The sequence below is a fragment of the Macaca fascicularis genome, chromosome 7 (genome assembly GCF_037993035.2).
Source record: "Macaca fascicularis isolate 582-1 chromosome 7, T2T-MFA8v1.1".
Taxonomy (NCBI): Eukaryota; Metazoa; Chordata; class Mammalia; order Primates; family Cercopithecidae; genus Macaca; species Macaca fascicularis.
Window position 1 is genome coordinate 34,853,301 of NC_088381.1, and position 14,406 is coordinate 34,867,706.

A 14,406-nucleotide genomic window follows, 5' to 3' on the forward strand; every position below is an offset into this window, starting at 1 on the left:
CGCCTTGGTGGAGAATGAGACTAAGAGACAGCAGAGCAGAAGAAGATCAAAGAAAAACTTTTGCCTCTGAGCTCTTCATTGTGGGGTCTCACCAACATTGGCAAGCCCCTTTCAGGACTTTCCCAACTCTTTCAATAGCCTCTTTTCACAGATCTCTCAAAACTCAAGGATTTCAATGTCACTACTCAAGCAGAAAACACTTGCCCTGTAGCCTCCTTGTTAAATCTGTAGTTTGGACAAGGAAGCAACAAAGCAAGCATGTGCAGGCTGCTGCTCTGAGTAGCCAGCTGAGAAATGATTCCCACTAGGGTGGGTGTGGGGGTGTACATGTGGGGGTGTGTGTGAGTTGTAGGGAGAGAGAAAAAATGCAATGTACATAGCAGGATGACCCACAGATTCTGAGAACACAGTGTCAGGCTGCAGAAGGCAGGAACTTTTACACTTTTGAGCAATCAGCACCTTTATGTGCAATTTATTTCCAGTTTTAAAAAAAAATGAGGTGGGTGGTTCCTCCATCGAAGTTACCTCCCTGACTTTTAATGGCTCATTAAACAGGAAAGGATCCAGAGGATCCTTCATGGTGAACGGGGCTGGAGGCTCTGCCACTGAAAAGGACTGGGTAGACTGAACCTAGAAAGGAGAAGCTAATAGGGCCCAGAGTGGCTGCCTTCAAATATCTGCAGGGCTGACAGTGTGGACAGGAATTAAATATGCTATGTGTAGGAGCAAGTTGCAGAGAGCAGGTTTCAGTGCAACATACCAAATGTTTTTCTGCTGCTTAGACTAGTCTAAAAATACAATCCACTGTCAAGGAGTAGTGAGTTTCCCATCGTTAGAGTTATGCAAGCAGAGGCTTCATGACCATTTTGCAGGGATGTAGTAATTATTTCAAACATTAAAGCCATTTCCAATTATATAGTTCCCAAACTTAAAACTTATATTGCCTATTTGCACATGAGGGGTAGATTCTGCTTCTTTTCTTTGCCTTCCCCAGGCTTGACTCCTTACCAGTGATAGAAAGAGTTTCCATCTCCAATGCCAGCTCCTGTTGATTGTTACTGGATGACTGGACCACTATGTGGAGGTTTCCGAGGCTATGTAATGTGAGCGATTAGTAACGCTAAGGACAAAAGGAAAGAGCAAAGGAGGCCCACTTTTCATTTCTATTGTATATGCAGCAGCTATATATAGTTAAGGATAAGATTTTTAAAACATTTTAAATCTAATTTCCCTTCTCAATAAGCAAAATTCTTTCCTTTCCACCATTATGGTTAGGGCATGAGACTTATTGCCTCAGGGAAGGGGCAGCTGGATCTCCCTAGAACAAAGAGACCATGGGGTAAGGGAGAAAAAAGATACAATGTAGGGCAATTTCCGGCAGACAGAAGGGAAAGTAGCAGCCCTTCTTCAGAGGAAGTAAAGAGGTCTGGAGAGGGTGAACTGTGAAGAAGGAGCTTCCTGAGACCTCCCTGCCCTGCCTCTGAGCCTCACTCAGGGCAGGGAGTAAGGACAGATGGAAACCTGGGGTAGGATGAAGGGAAAGACAAACACCAAGGCGGATCCATGACGCTTCCTGTTTGGAATTCCAGAGGGAAGACTTCATGCTGCCCTGCGCCAACAACACAAGGCAGCCACAGCAGGTCAGAATGACAGGGTGGCGTGTGTGGGAGGAGAGGGCCACAGTAGGGGTCCTGAACGTCTCTGTTCACAGGTAGTGTGGAAGTGTCTGGAGTTCTCAAATGCACTAGTGAGGGATACAGAGTTGAGAGCAAGGGGCCAGCCTGGAGTGGCCATTGTGAGTCGTCAAGTGACACAGTTGATTGCCAGAGATTCTATAAGGCCATTGAGGTCCGAGATGGACATCACATCAACAAGGAAGCCACCAAGCCTGGAAGGTGCTAAGAGAGCACACCCAGGGGACCCCACCATGAATGTGTCAGTAGCAGGTACACAAGGACAGAAGCCGTGGCCAGAAAGAGTCCCACTGGAGCTCAGAGGAAGCTGGGACACACAGCACTCTCACCAGAAACCTCTCCCTGAAGCAGAAAGGATGGAGATGCTTCTCTTGTTTGAAGGCACTGAGGAATATCGGAGGGAGGGGAGACCCTCTGAAAGCATCCACAGGGAGCCTGAACTTCAAATTGACTAATTGCTACAAAGGCCATTTTAACCCAGAAAAGACTGAGTTGCTTTTAATTCACAAGTATAAGTCATAGTGTGTGGTATGATGGAAATGGAACTGGCCTTTCCAAATCTGAGTGTGGGCATTGCAGCATCTCCATCATCTCCCTCACACGCATACATGCTGTAAGTTCATGTGCAGTCAATCACGAGTGCCTGTCAAGGTGTAGCTAGAGCAGAAAGATCTGGAAGACTTCTTGAAAGCAGAAGGAAAGAAGGCAGATGATTAGGTGGGCAAGAGCACTGGTGATGTGGTAGGAAAGAAAGAGAGGGAGAAATCCACCTGAAGGGTAACAATAACTAACACTCTGGAATGTTTCTCACATAGCAGGCACTGTGCATCCTCATTACTCCAAGTGTGGCCTGGAGACCAGCAGACATCACTCAGAGCTTGTTAGAAATCCGGAATATCAGGTTACTCCTTAGACCTACTGAGTAAGAACCTGCATTTTAATGTGATCCCAGGTGAATTGTGTGCTCATAAGAGTTCGAGAGGTGCTACGTTACATGATTTAACATAATCAGTTTAACTCGACAATTCCATCCATTCAAGACAATTCTCTCATTTTGCAGATGAGGAAGCTGAGATCCAGCCAAGTTCACATATCTAGTAAGTGACAGAACCGAGATACCAACCCAAGCATCCTGACTCCAGAGCCCTCTTCACTGTACCAAAGGCTTAGGTCACTCCACTCATTTGTTTCTGGTCAAACGTGTGTTGACAATTGTGTGGATGCACACCTAGAATGTTTTGGAATGATCTGTGAAAATATGGCAGTGACAAGATTTCCTTTTCCAATATGTTTTCCAAAGTAAAACACCAGACATTCATGATTCAACCCATGTCTGGGATTCTGCATGATCAAGTACCCCCAGTATTTTAAGCTTTTGGATAATTCATGGCTATCATGTCTAAATTGTGCTGCTTGTTCTAAATTTGCCCTGCATGTGTACCTTTCAAGAGAAGTTCTTTCAGCTGATAAACTCCCGTTTTTAAATGCAAATGTGTTTTGAAATGTATCTGTGCCATCATTCCTCCCTCAAAATCATACTACAGCTGAATTACTCAAAAGGAATTCTAGTGAAGCACAGAACATTTTCAAGCATAAGCCTGTGGTGCTTTTCATCTAAAAAGGTGACTAACAGCTTGCATAAGCTTATAACCAGACTTAAAGCTTAAAATCCCTGTGGAGTTTGCAAAGGGCATTGCGAAAGCCAGCCAAACCTGGGAGACATAAACGTCTTTGCATGCTGACTTATCTACCAGTCACGAAACCAGTCTGGTTTAAAATTGCTGTTATTCATTTCAGCTCCACAACCTTTATTTTCATGACAGTGAGTTGAAAAAGCACTCTTACCCCTGTTAAGAAAAATAAGAAATGACTTCTATCTAACAAATGTTAATTAGGGCACACAATGTGGTGGAGAGTCGTGAAGTGAGATGAAACCCGTGCACCAATATCTGGCATCAGGTGGGTAATTATAAACATACATTTGAAAAAAAATGAATGACATGGAATCCCAGGTCCAGAATTAACCAGTTTTGTGGCCTTGGGGAAAGGCACTCTCCTCTCTAAGTTCATTTTCATGGGACTCAGTGATTTCCTAAGATTCCTTCTCACTTCGCATTCTCAAATTTAAAATCAGATCTTAATTATGTACTAAGTAAATATAGCATACTTAATTTGAAGGATGGCATACTGATAAAGATAGTTAAGAAGATGACAAGGCAGCATGGAAATTAGTCGTTACATAATACGGAACACAAAATGTTGTTTATGATCTCTAAAACTGTGTAAGATGCTGCCTGCACTTGAACAAAAGCTGAAAGGAAAGAGCGGGCAAAGAAAACAGTGAGATCTCAGGTGGGTCACCTTTCCTTATTTTTTGATTGCCACTATTTGCTTTTTGTTTTATGTTTAAAAGCGATACTTTTAGGGAAGCATTTCTTCATGTTTTATGGAAGAACTGTTTGCCTGGCAGTTTGCTGTCATTTATTTTCTCAGCTTCCAAAATAGTGTTAGCCAGGTTGATCTCGTTGCTATTAATGGACTGTGTCACCTTCCAGAGCTCAATATTGTTTCCAAAGTTGTCACAGCAAGGCAGCCTCCATCCTCTCAGCCCAAACCTGCCACCACAGTCACAGGCTCTGCCCTTGCTTTTCCCTACACTGCTGATGGGGAGAGGACAAATACTGAACAGAAAGGTCAAACTGGAGCACCTCAGGTGGGAAGGGACCCCAGAGTTTGTGCCATCCTTCCTCTGAGGTACCCCATGTACTATCTACCTGGTTCATGAAGAAGCCCAGCTCTGCCTACTTTGATCCACCCCGAGGGCCTCCACAGCCATCCTGGACAATGTGTCTCTGCTCCCTACCATGGCAGCATTGGATTGAACCAGTGCCGAGCCCCTGACCCAAGATGGCCAGTCGGAGCCTCTTTCCTGGACGTTTGAAATTGGGACTAAGAAAGAGCCTCTCTCGAGACGGTAAAATTGAAAACGTGTCAGCACGTCAGCTTGGGTGCTATGGGATAGGCTATTGCCATGTGGACTGGAAAAGCAGAGAAAGTTCTCATGAGGGGCAGCATGCCAGTAAGGAGAAAAAGTATCTCGATGGCTTTTTGCACCCCGTTCCAGCCTCTTCCTGAGGGACTGCGGCAGCCTGTCCTTGGGTTCTGTGAAACAGACTGAATCCCTATAATAAAGTATTTTTTTCAGCTTAAGCTAAGGCAAGTTGGTTTATTTTACTTGCCATCAAAAGCGTTCTAATACAGCTTCCCTCCCTCCCTCAGTTAACTGAGGGACCCTCCATCCCACATGCCACTGGAGGCCCTGTGTGACCCTGATGCCCTGCCTGGTCTCCCACTCCACATTTCAGCCATGCTGGACCCCATGTGGCTGTACCACAGGTCTCCTTGCCTCATGTCTCTGGGCTCTGCTAGCTGCTTTACTTGAAATGCTCAGCAGCCCACTAATCTCCCTCCTCAGCCTCCCTAGGCAGGTAAAAAAAAAAAAAAAAACCTAGCTGCAGGAGCTGCTTACCTCCCTTGACTTTCAGCCTTGCATGTGATTAAAACTCTAGACAGAGGGCTGCCTGGGATGCTGGGAACCACTCTTTCTAATCCATGCTAGCCAGAACAGGCTTCGAGTTTACAGAGACCGGGTCCTTCTAGGAAAGCTGAGGGAGACGAACCTCCTTGCTGCGGCCTGAGATGATGTTGTTCTCATTAGGTTTGGCTGCATTCATTTTTTATAAGGATTTCCTGTGCACCCCGGTGAAAGGCAGGCAGTGCCCAGCAGCCCTGTGCTTTACTGAGGAATCAACCATCATGCAAAAGTAGATGTGAGGACTTTTTACCTTCTAGGGCACAAGTGAAAGGAGAGAGGTTCTCTGGATATGCCTGGATAAAGGAAGACCTCACCCCCAAAAGATGTTCTGAAGAGCAGAAAATGTGCACATTTTAATCCTTGATTGAACTGAAAGGAATGGCAAATAATAACATTACACAGCACCTACATGCAGAGCATACGCAGTGCTTGACAAAAGTCCTCTAACATAGGTGGTAGTATTATCCCTGACTTAAAGAAAGTGAGGTACAGAGGTTAAGCAACTCGCTGAGGCTACAGAGGGACAAAGTGGGACTCTAGCTGCAAAGCTAGTCTGCCTGGCTCCAGTGACTGCCTCTAAGCCAGTGGTTCTCACAGTGTGCTCCCTGGACCAGCAGCATCAGCATTACTGAGAAGGTACTTGTTAAATGCAAATTCTTGGGCCCCGATCTAGACCTAACTAAATCAGACACTCTGTTCTCAGAGCCCGGCAGTCTGGGTTTTAACAAGCCCTCTGGGGGATGCTGAGGCACATTCTGCACCCTCATTACTCAATGCGGGACTCCGTCCAGTGGCATCGGCATTGCCAGGGAGCTGATTAGAAATGCAGACTCTCAGGCTCCACCCCAGACCTCACGAACTGGAATCTGCATTCTACCATCTCCAGGAGATTTGTATGCACATTAAAGTTTAAGAATTAGGCCGGGTGCGGTGGCTCACGCCTGTAATCCCAGCACTTTGGGAGGCCGAGGTGGGCAGATCACAAGGTCAGGAGTTTAAGACCAGCCTGCCCAACAAAGTGAAACCCCATCTCTACTAAAAATACAAAAAATTAGCCAGGCATGGTGGCAGGTGCCTGTAATCCCAGCTACTTGGGAGGCTGAGGCTGGAGAATCGCTTGAACCCAGGAAGTGGAGGTTGCAGTGAGCCAAGATCTCACCACTGCAGTCCAGCCTAGGCGACAGTGTGAGACTCTATCTCAGAAAAAAAAAAGGAATTAAAAGGCACTGCTCTGCATTGTGAGGAGCAAACAGCTGGCATTTAATACAGTATAAATTTAATCCTGTTTAAAGTCCAGAAGAGGAGGAAGGGAGAGTGGAGAAATCCACTGTGAATTAAATTGACAAAATACAGATTGACAGGAGAAAAGGCATACAAATTGTATATTTTTTCATTCTATATGCATGGGGGCTTCACTGAAGAGAAGTGAAAAACCCAAAGAAGCAGTTACGCCCAGGGTCTCGTATATCATTCTAACAAAAGGTGATAAATTGTGGAGAAGTGACTAGACAAAGAAAAGAGGGCTGATAAAATTTGGGAAATAGGAGTAATAAATTCTGGGAAAGTGAGGAGGAAATACATGGGGGAAACTAATGAAAGATCAGGGTTATTTTAATAAGGTCTGTTTATGCAGACTCATCCTGGTGCCAGTTCTTCATTTCCAATGATGAGAGTTGCACACCTTATCCTGGTACAGAAGAGGAGAGGAAATTTATGCTCTGCTTTTAGGCAAATAACATGAAAGTAGAGAACTTTTCCCTTATCTGTTGATTCACAATTGCTCAAAATAATCTTTATGCCAAAGTGGCAATATTTTGGGGTGGCACATTCTAGACTCCTTCACAAGCAAGAGGCAAATAACCAGTAAGCCTCACAAAGGCAAAAAGGCCCAGCTTTGCAGCTTTCAGTAATACTACCACAGCAGTGAAATTGTCTAGTGGTGATTAGAATAGAAGTCATCATGCCCTATTGGCTTATAATGATCACAGATTTATTTTCCAAATATGTCTGTGCAATATATACTTTTATAAATAATCACTTAATTACCACAGCCCCTTGGATGACTATCTATATTATGAAATACAAACAACATAACCTCTAAAATGATGCTGAGGGGGTTTACTTATTAACATGAAAAGTTTCTTGTTTGTGTATTAAGTGGGGGTAAACTCAACTTACTTCTTACAACTAGTTATAGATAGGTATGCAGGCAGATGACAGATTGATAAATGGTATAAATATACAAATTTATATAAAGAGAGAACAGAAAAGCCAATAGGATGATAACACTGGTTATATTTTTGAAGTAAGGGTTATAGCCATGTTTTATTTTCTTCTCTTGGCTTATGTTTTCTAAATATTCTTCAATAAACCTACCTTATTTTATGAAAATGAAAAAAGGTCTTTGTAAAAATCTTATGTACTATTTTAATTCACTCTACTCCTGGTTACATGATTTTTCTCAAAGAACTGTTTCATTCCTTTGTGTCTAATCTTTCTATTTTAACCATTTGGAGAGGACATCTCTATAATGTCTAACAGAGTCCCTGCCCCTGAAATGGTCTCTACGGATCATAATGAACAGTGCTGGTGTCACAGGTTTGTAACTCCAGACTCCATTATTGTACTGTGGTGTCCTCAGGTGATACTGCTATAGCACACTTAGCCTGTCACTCAGTGACTGCAGTTTGCTGTGCTCTTAGCTCTCGGATCTCACATCTGCTCAGTTTTAGCATCTTCAGGCAGTCCACACTATCTGTCAAAGCGTATGCTGTTACATGCTCTCTACTCTCTTCTAATCTGTGGCTTCCAATATACTGAATCCTTAGAAATTAGAGGACCTCTCTGATTATCACTGAATGTAAATAAGAGTAAGTATTTTCCAAGTCAAAGCTCAAGGAAGTTTCCCAAGAGGAAGGCATGTACATGAGCTTCCCTCCGGTCTCAGCTGCACACAGCCTTTTTCGGTTTGTCTTCCTGTTCCCGCGTCTATTCTAAATTGGTGGAGTTGCTGGAGAGCAGAGTTCTGCATACCTGAAGTGGCAGTGTTGCTCATGGCAAATAGCTGCTTGATAAAGAAATCGCATAGCTCAGATGCTCTGGACATCTCCCTCCAAGAGAAGGAGGCCGCAGATGGCAAGAATAGAACCAACTGGGGTCCCCTCTACCCCCACCCCATCAAAGTGAGGTTATTTAGGGTTACCACCTGGCTACTAGATTTGCCAGATGGCAAGCCTGAGTAACCGCTCAGAAAGGGAGGAACTGCCCAATCCATTACCCTCGCACAGTAGACACTGTTAATTTAACATGTGGTGCACATCATAGTACACAACACAGGGAATGAGGTGGCATAGAGCTGTCATAAAGGCAGCCATCCGGGCTCATGTTGGACAGCCCTGCTCACAGTGGCCGTGGGAACAACCCAACTGAATTTTGCAGGGGCAGGGATGAGGGCAAGGCGTTGGCAATGGGGGATGTGGTGGAGAGTTGGGTGGGGGAGGCGGGGCATGTGCCCACCTGTGCCACTGGCCTCAGAACTGAAATGGTTTTGGCTGCAGGAAAGCCAATTGCTTCCATCTCTGAGACATCACTGTCTCCTGCCTACCCTCATCTTATTCTGAGTTTTTCTTCATGATTTTCAATTTTGATGAAAAAGTCATATTTTTCCACCAATTTGGGAAAAACAAACATATGACTAAAGGTCATTTTGAATACTTTGATGGTACTAGTCCAACTCGGACAGTGACAAAAAATGGTTTTCTCTTAGGAAATGGCACGTGTGTCTGGTGGGGTGAGGTCAGGGCAGGGAGGCTTCACGCACTTTGGCTCTCTTCTCAAACCAGCTTGTGACAGAAAAGCTCCAATGGGTCCCAGCAGGGCTGTCAGTTGTGGGGCTGACACAGGACCTTGGCACCACAGAGAGTGACACCCACAAAGAAAAGCAAGTGAACCGGACTGTGCCCCGTGTCAGGCATGGTAAGCTACATGGGGACAGGAAGCTTCTTGTCATCATTCAGATCCCTTTATATTGCCTCTCATTCCCCACAGTGCCCAGCTGCCCACACTGGGACATGAAGAGGGAGGTGGAAGAAGCTGGCTTTCCAGCAGCCAAAATGATCTCAGTTCTGAGGCCAGTGGTACACGTGGACACACGTCCTGCTTCCTGCCTCCCCCACCCAACTCTCCACATCCCCACGCTGCCAAGATCAAGCAGTCTGTTTTACGTGTGCGGTAGTAAATTCACGTAGGCATCAAGTATTTACTCGATTAAGACCAGCTTAATTCTGTGCCTTTAACCCTGCTCTTCAGACACTGAGTACTTTGCATGACTTAACTTCTGAAACATCTGTTAGGGTGGGGGACGCTCCTGTGACCCACTTTAAGGAGCTGTCACCATTCCCGCTGCTCTCTAAGGAATGTCCTCAGCCAAGAAATGTTTTATGTCCTCCTCAAGGCCGTGCCCATTACTGCCATTACTGTCACAGGGAAGCAGAGACAGCAGCTTAGGAGTGAAAATGAAGGAAACTCTTCACCGGTGTTTTAGAACAAATATAAAGAAATAAACCAAAAACACCCAGGAGAATTCCACATACATTACATTTTTATCATGCTTTTCTATTGCCATGTACATTTGCAGCTCGTCTACAATGCAGAATAACCCTGGGAGCCCAGAACCTGGGGTGGCCCTTGGCATATGAGGAGACCGGGGTACAAAGGTTCCTGGATCACAGAAAGAGTGGGAGACAGAGCAGGTCTCAAACTCCCGCTTCTGACTGGGGTGCCTGCTCTCTCCACACCAAACCCCACTGCTTGCACCCATGTATTGCCTTCTATCAAAATGTTCTTTGCTGCTCCTCATCTAGGCTGTGCCCTCTTCGTTGACCCTGTACTCTCATTTTATTTTCATCAGTGTTATACCATCTGTGTCTCAATTCTTAAATACTGTGTTCATCACTCATTAAATCAGAGAGAGCAATAGTGTCTCAGTCTCACAGTCTGATGTTTTCTAGCTCCTGGGCAGCTGGTCTTGTTCCAAAATAATCCCCTTTGGGGAGGAACCTACAATGAGTCTTTCTCAGATGCCAAGGTGCCCACTTCTAGTGGTGTCTTCATGTCGCACATCCAGTGTGGCATGGAGCAAAGCGAGGCAAAAGCCAGGGAGAGCTTAGCGTCAGACACCCGGCAGCAAGCGGCAGTCCCGTGAGTCTAACTGGGAGAGGTCAAAAGTTGACAAGACTTGGGAGTGGATACTATAAAATGTGAGCCACAGATGAAGCAATGGGAAAGTACGTGATCTTACAGGGGGCAAGCCTGAAAGAAGCAAGCCATTTCTTGGTTTATCTGGCACAAGGAAGCCTTTAAAGGGTCCAGGTATGACTGTCTCCTTTTGCTCCCCAGTGTCTCAAAGGCACCACCTGTCACCTGGCAGATGACTGACTCGGCAGCCTGGGAGTTCACAGGAGGCCAGCCTGCCTTGGACACAGCCCTGTTGAGTGAAGCCAAGGCATCTCACACAACAGTAATAGGTTAAAGCCAACAGATGTCTTCACACCCTACATCACAGAGAAAGTCGGGATAAGAGAGGAATAATTGACAGTGTCCCTGATCAAAACAGACATCTTGTCACAGCATATTTAGCGGAAAATACATAGGAAACAAATGCTCAATTCTCCATCCAGGCTGTAGTACCTAATATACCACTGCCAAGAAGAAAGCATTTAATAAAATCCTTTAAGTTTTATCTAGAGTAGGTGCTATATGGAGCAATTAGTCAGACAGCAAGCTCATGGTGCAGTGCAAACAAAGCTGGTATAAACAAATAGGCACAGCACAGTAATCCAACAAATATGTAATGAGCACACCTACTATGTGCCAGGCACCAAGCTAGGTTCTGACATCACACCAAAGCTGTTTTTTAAAGCTTCCAAAGCAAGTTCACATACACAGGCAAATCTGATCCTCCCAAAACCAAGTGACACAAGGAGTTATTGTCCTATCCCCACTCTGCAGATGAGTAAACTGATGCTCACTGAGGTCAGAGGAATGATCCAAGGTCATAAGACTAAAGCTTAGTATAGCATCAGTCTGTGACCACCTGTACTCTTCTGTATTGGCCAAGAATCTCAGAAAATAGAAAACGGAGAGTCACAGAACATCTTGAGATGGGAGTCTCCCAATGTGTATCTATTTCACTTGTTTTTAATAGTTCTAGATGTCACCCAAGGGCTACTCATCTTCATGTCCCTGAATACCTATGTAATTTTTCTTACTTATGCCAAAAGCCTGATCGTCAACTCTGTACTCACTCTACCTCAGGTGTCTCTGCATTTTGCCTTCTATACTTTTTGTTGGGAAGGGTAATGTATTAGTAAGGACATGTTCAGCTTCAAGCAACAGAAAACCCAACTAACATAATTAAAGACATTTAATTATCTTATATAACAAAAGATATGAACGCAGGCAATTCCAGAGTTGGCACCTTAGCTCAAAATTGTCATGAAACAAACAAGACCGTCCTTTCTTTCCACTCTACCATCCTTAGACTTGTTGCCTCATGGCTATAAAATGGCTGCTACAGCTCTAATCTAGTGTTCTCAGAGGTCTGTGGCCAAAGGCATATCCCAGTCACACGACCACTCCAGCAGCAAGGGTGGCTAGGAAAGCAAGAATCCAGTATTTGTGACCTTCACAGTGGGTGTGTGGTGGTGTGCACAAGGAGAAAAGTCAACAGGGTTATTAGATAACTCATCCACAGTTTCTTTCTGATTCCTAGTCAGAGTCAGAGCTGAAAACAAATTCCTCTTGAGGAGAAATATGGATTGGATTTCTTGACACTCTCTACATGTTGCTCTACTCATTTTCTATTGCTGTATTGATGCAAAATAAATAACCACAGACTTAGCAGCTTAAGACAATGCCCACTTATTTTCTCACAGTTCTATGTAGGTCAGAAGTCCAGGAAGGCTTGAGTGGGTTCTCTGCTCACGTACTTACAAGGCTAGAATCAAAGTGTTAGCGAGGCCAACCTCTCATCTAGTGACTTGGGAATAATTCACTTCCACGCCCAATCAGGTTGTGAGCAAAATTTAGCTCCTTGCAATTGTAGGACTGCGGTCTCCATGGCCTTGCTGGCTGTCAACCAGGGACCAGTCTCAATGCCAAAGGCCATTCTCAGTCCCGGCACCTGGCACCCTCCATCTTCAAAGCCAGCAATGATGCATTGAATCCTTTTCATACTTTGAATCTCTCTGACTTCCCCACTTCTGCCACCAGCCAAAGAGGGCTCATGTGCTTAGATAGTAATATAGATAATAAGTCTTCTGCCATACTCATGGATGTAACAGCAGAGGGTAAAGATCATAAGACCATCTTAAAATTTTACCTACCATAGTTACCACTAAAAAATATGTAATTAGGACTTATTCCTGGAGTTCAGGATAGGGTCCAGGTTCCCTGAATCATGACAGGCATAGGAGGACTGCCAATCAAAACTAGGACTCTGCAAGTGAAAAGTTAAAGGAGAGAATGGCTGTTGTGTGGGCAACAAAGAGTGTCTGATTTAATTTTTTTCTGTGAAATTGAGTTATTAACCTGTCAACATAAATTCACAGAGCTATAATATTGGAGAGGAGAGGTTTGTTTTTTATAAAGGGTTGCAGCCTGCAGGCTGGAAATCCCATAGACTTGAAAGCATAGCCTCCAGAAGAAACCAAAAGCAGGCACTTTGAGGGAGGAAAGAGTAGAATAGTAATTTGTGCTGAATGGGTTAGCTAAGTACACATACTCGACAGGTTATAGGAAGAGCAATGAATATTCCCGAAGGGAGGTGCATACATGCCTAGTAAACAAATATGCATGTTACATGTGTCCTCTGTTCACTTTGGGGTAGAGACTTAACATTTAAATTCCTTGCAATTAGGTCCTATATATCAAAAGGTGAAGCAGAGGACAGGAAGGCACTCAGTGCAAGCCTCTGTAAACTGGCCAGAACCAGTCTATGCTCAGTGGACTCTTACCAGGAGAAAGTTACTGAAATCAGTCTCTTATCCAATCAAAGTAGTAGTTATGGCTTGCAGAAAAGGGGTAGGGAGCTGGATCAGTTAGTGTCTGGTGGTTGGTGAGCTGCAATCATTTCAACATTGCTTCTCTGGTGGCCAGTGCTTATTTAGCTGCTAGAGAAAAAGAAAAACCTTGCAGCTGTTAGAACCTAGTTTATTCTTTAACTGTTGAGATGTGTGACTTAACCCTACCCTGGCATGGCCTTGGGTCTTGTTTATAATTTAGTATCTTTTTGCCACAAAGAGTCCATTCCATCATTCTTATGATCTCTATTTTAACACCCCTAATTTAGTTAAACAATAGAACATCATCTAGCTGGTGAAAATTATTTTTTATAAGAACATAGTATATAAAAATCACTAGTCAGGACAAGAATGCCTGCTTCTTTTAACTTTCCCTTCCTCTCCCTCCAGCCTCACTATCCCCACCCCATCTCCTCAGCCTGCACCACGGTCCCCGAGGGACTATGAAGAATGCAGACTCACAGGGAGTTTGATAGTGTTTTCTTGCAAAAGAACTGAGTGTAGCCAGATTTCTCATGTGGATTTTTCACTGGTTTGTTTCTATTAGGCAATACGGAAGGACAAGGGTTGATGGAGAAAGGAGGCATATGTCATACAGCTTCCTCACAGCAGGTCCTAACACTGTCCATGGTGTTTAGAATGAGCCTTTATGTAGCTTTCCATGGGTTTCTAGTGAAAAATCACATCCCTCTCTGAGACGGAGACACCCCATCACCTGCTCTTTCATGGCATTATTTTCTGTTTCACTGCCTCAAACCAGACTCAGACCTCTAATACTCTTCATTTCAATTAGTCTTACCTGTTTTATGAAATCTATTTGGGTTTAACTTTTGGTTCCTCCACCAAAAAGTCTGAAATTCCAGGTCAGAGTTATCCAAGGAGTTTATATGTGTTTGCACAAATGTGTGGAAATCCTTAGGAACTACAAATTATCAACCACTCAGAGCTCAGTGCCTTGGTATTTTTTTGCTTTTGTGGAGGCTTGTGTTTACCTTTTATGTTAAGCGCTTTCCAGCCTATCCTCTTGAAGCACCTC

The 14,406-nt window shown here is 44.3% G+C and overlaps 1 protein-coding gene and 1 long non-coding RNA gene across 4 annotated transcripts in view; one reads left to right on the forward strand and one right to left on the reverse strand.

Annotated features, from left to right (window-relative positions):
- Nucleotides 1-14,406, reverse strand: part of LOC135971811 (uncharacterized) — a 225,903-nt gene that overhangs the window by 152,435 nt on the left and 59,062 nt on the right. The gene's annotated exons all lie outside the window — the stretch shown is intronic.
- LIPC (lipase C, hepatic type) overlaps nt 3,975-14,406 on the forward strand; it is a 177,068-nt gene continuing 166,636 nt past the window's right edge. Inside the window, exon 1 of the mRNA XM_065547968.2 lies at nt 3,975-4,046. The gene's annotated coding sequence lies outside the window, so the exon portion shown is untranslated. The remainder of the gene's footprint in view (nt 4,047-14,406) is intronic.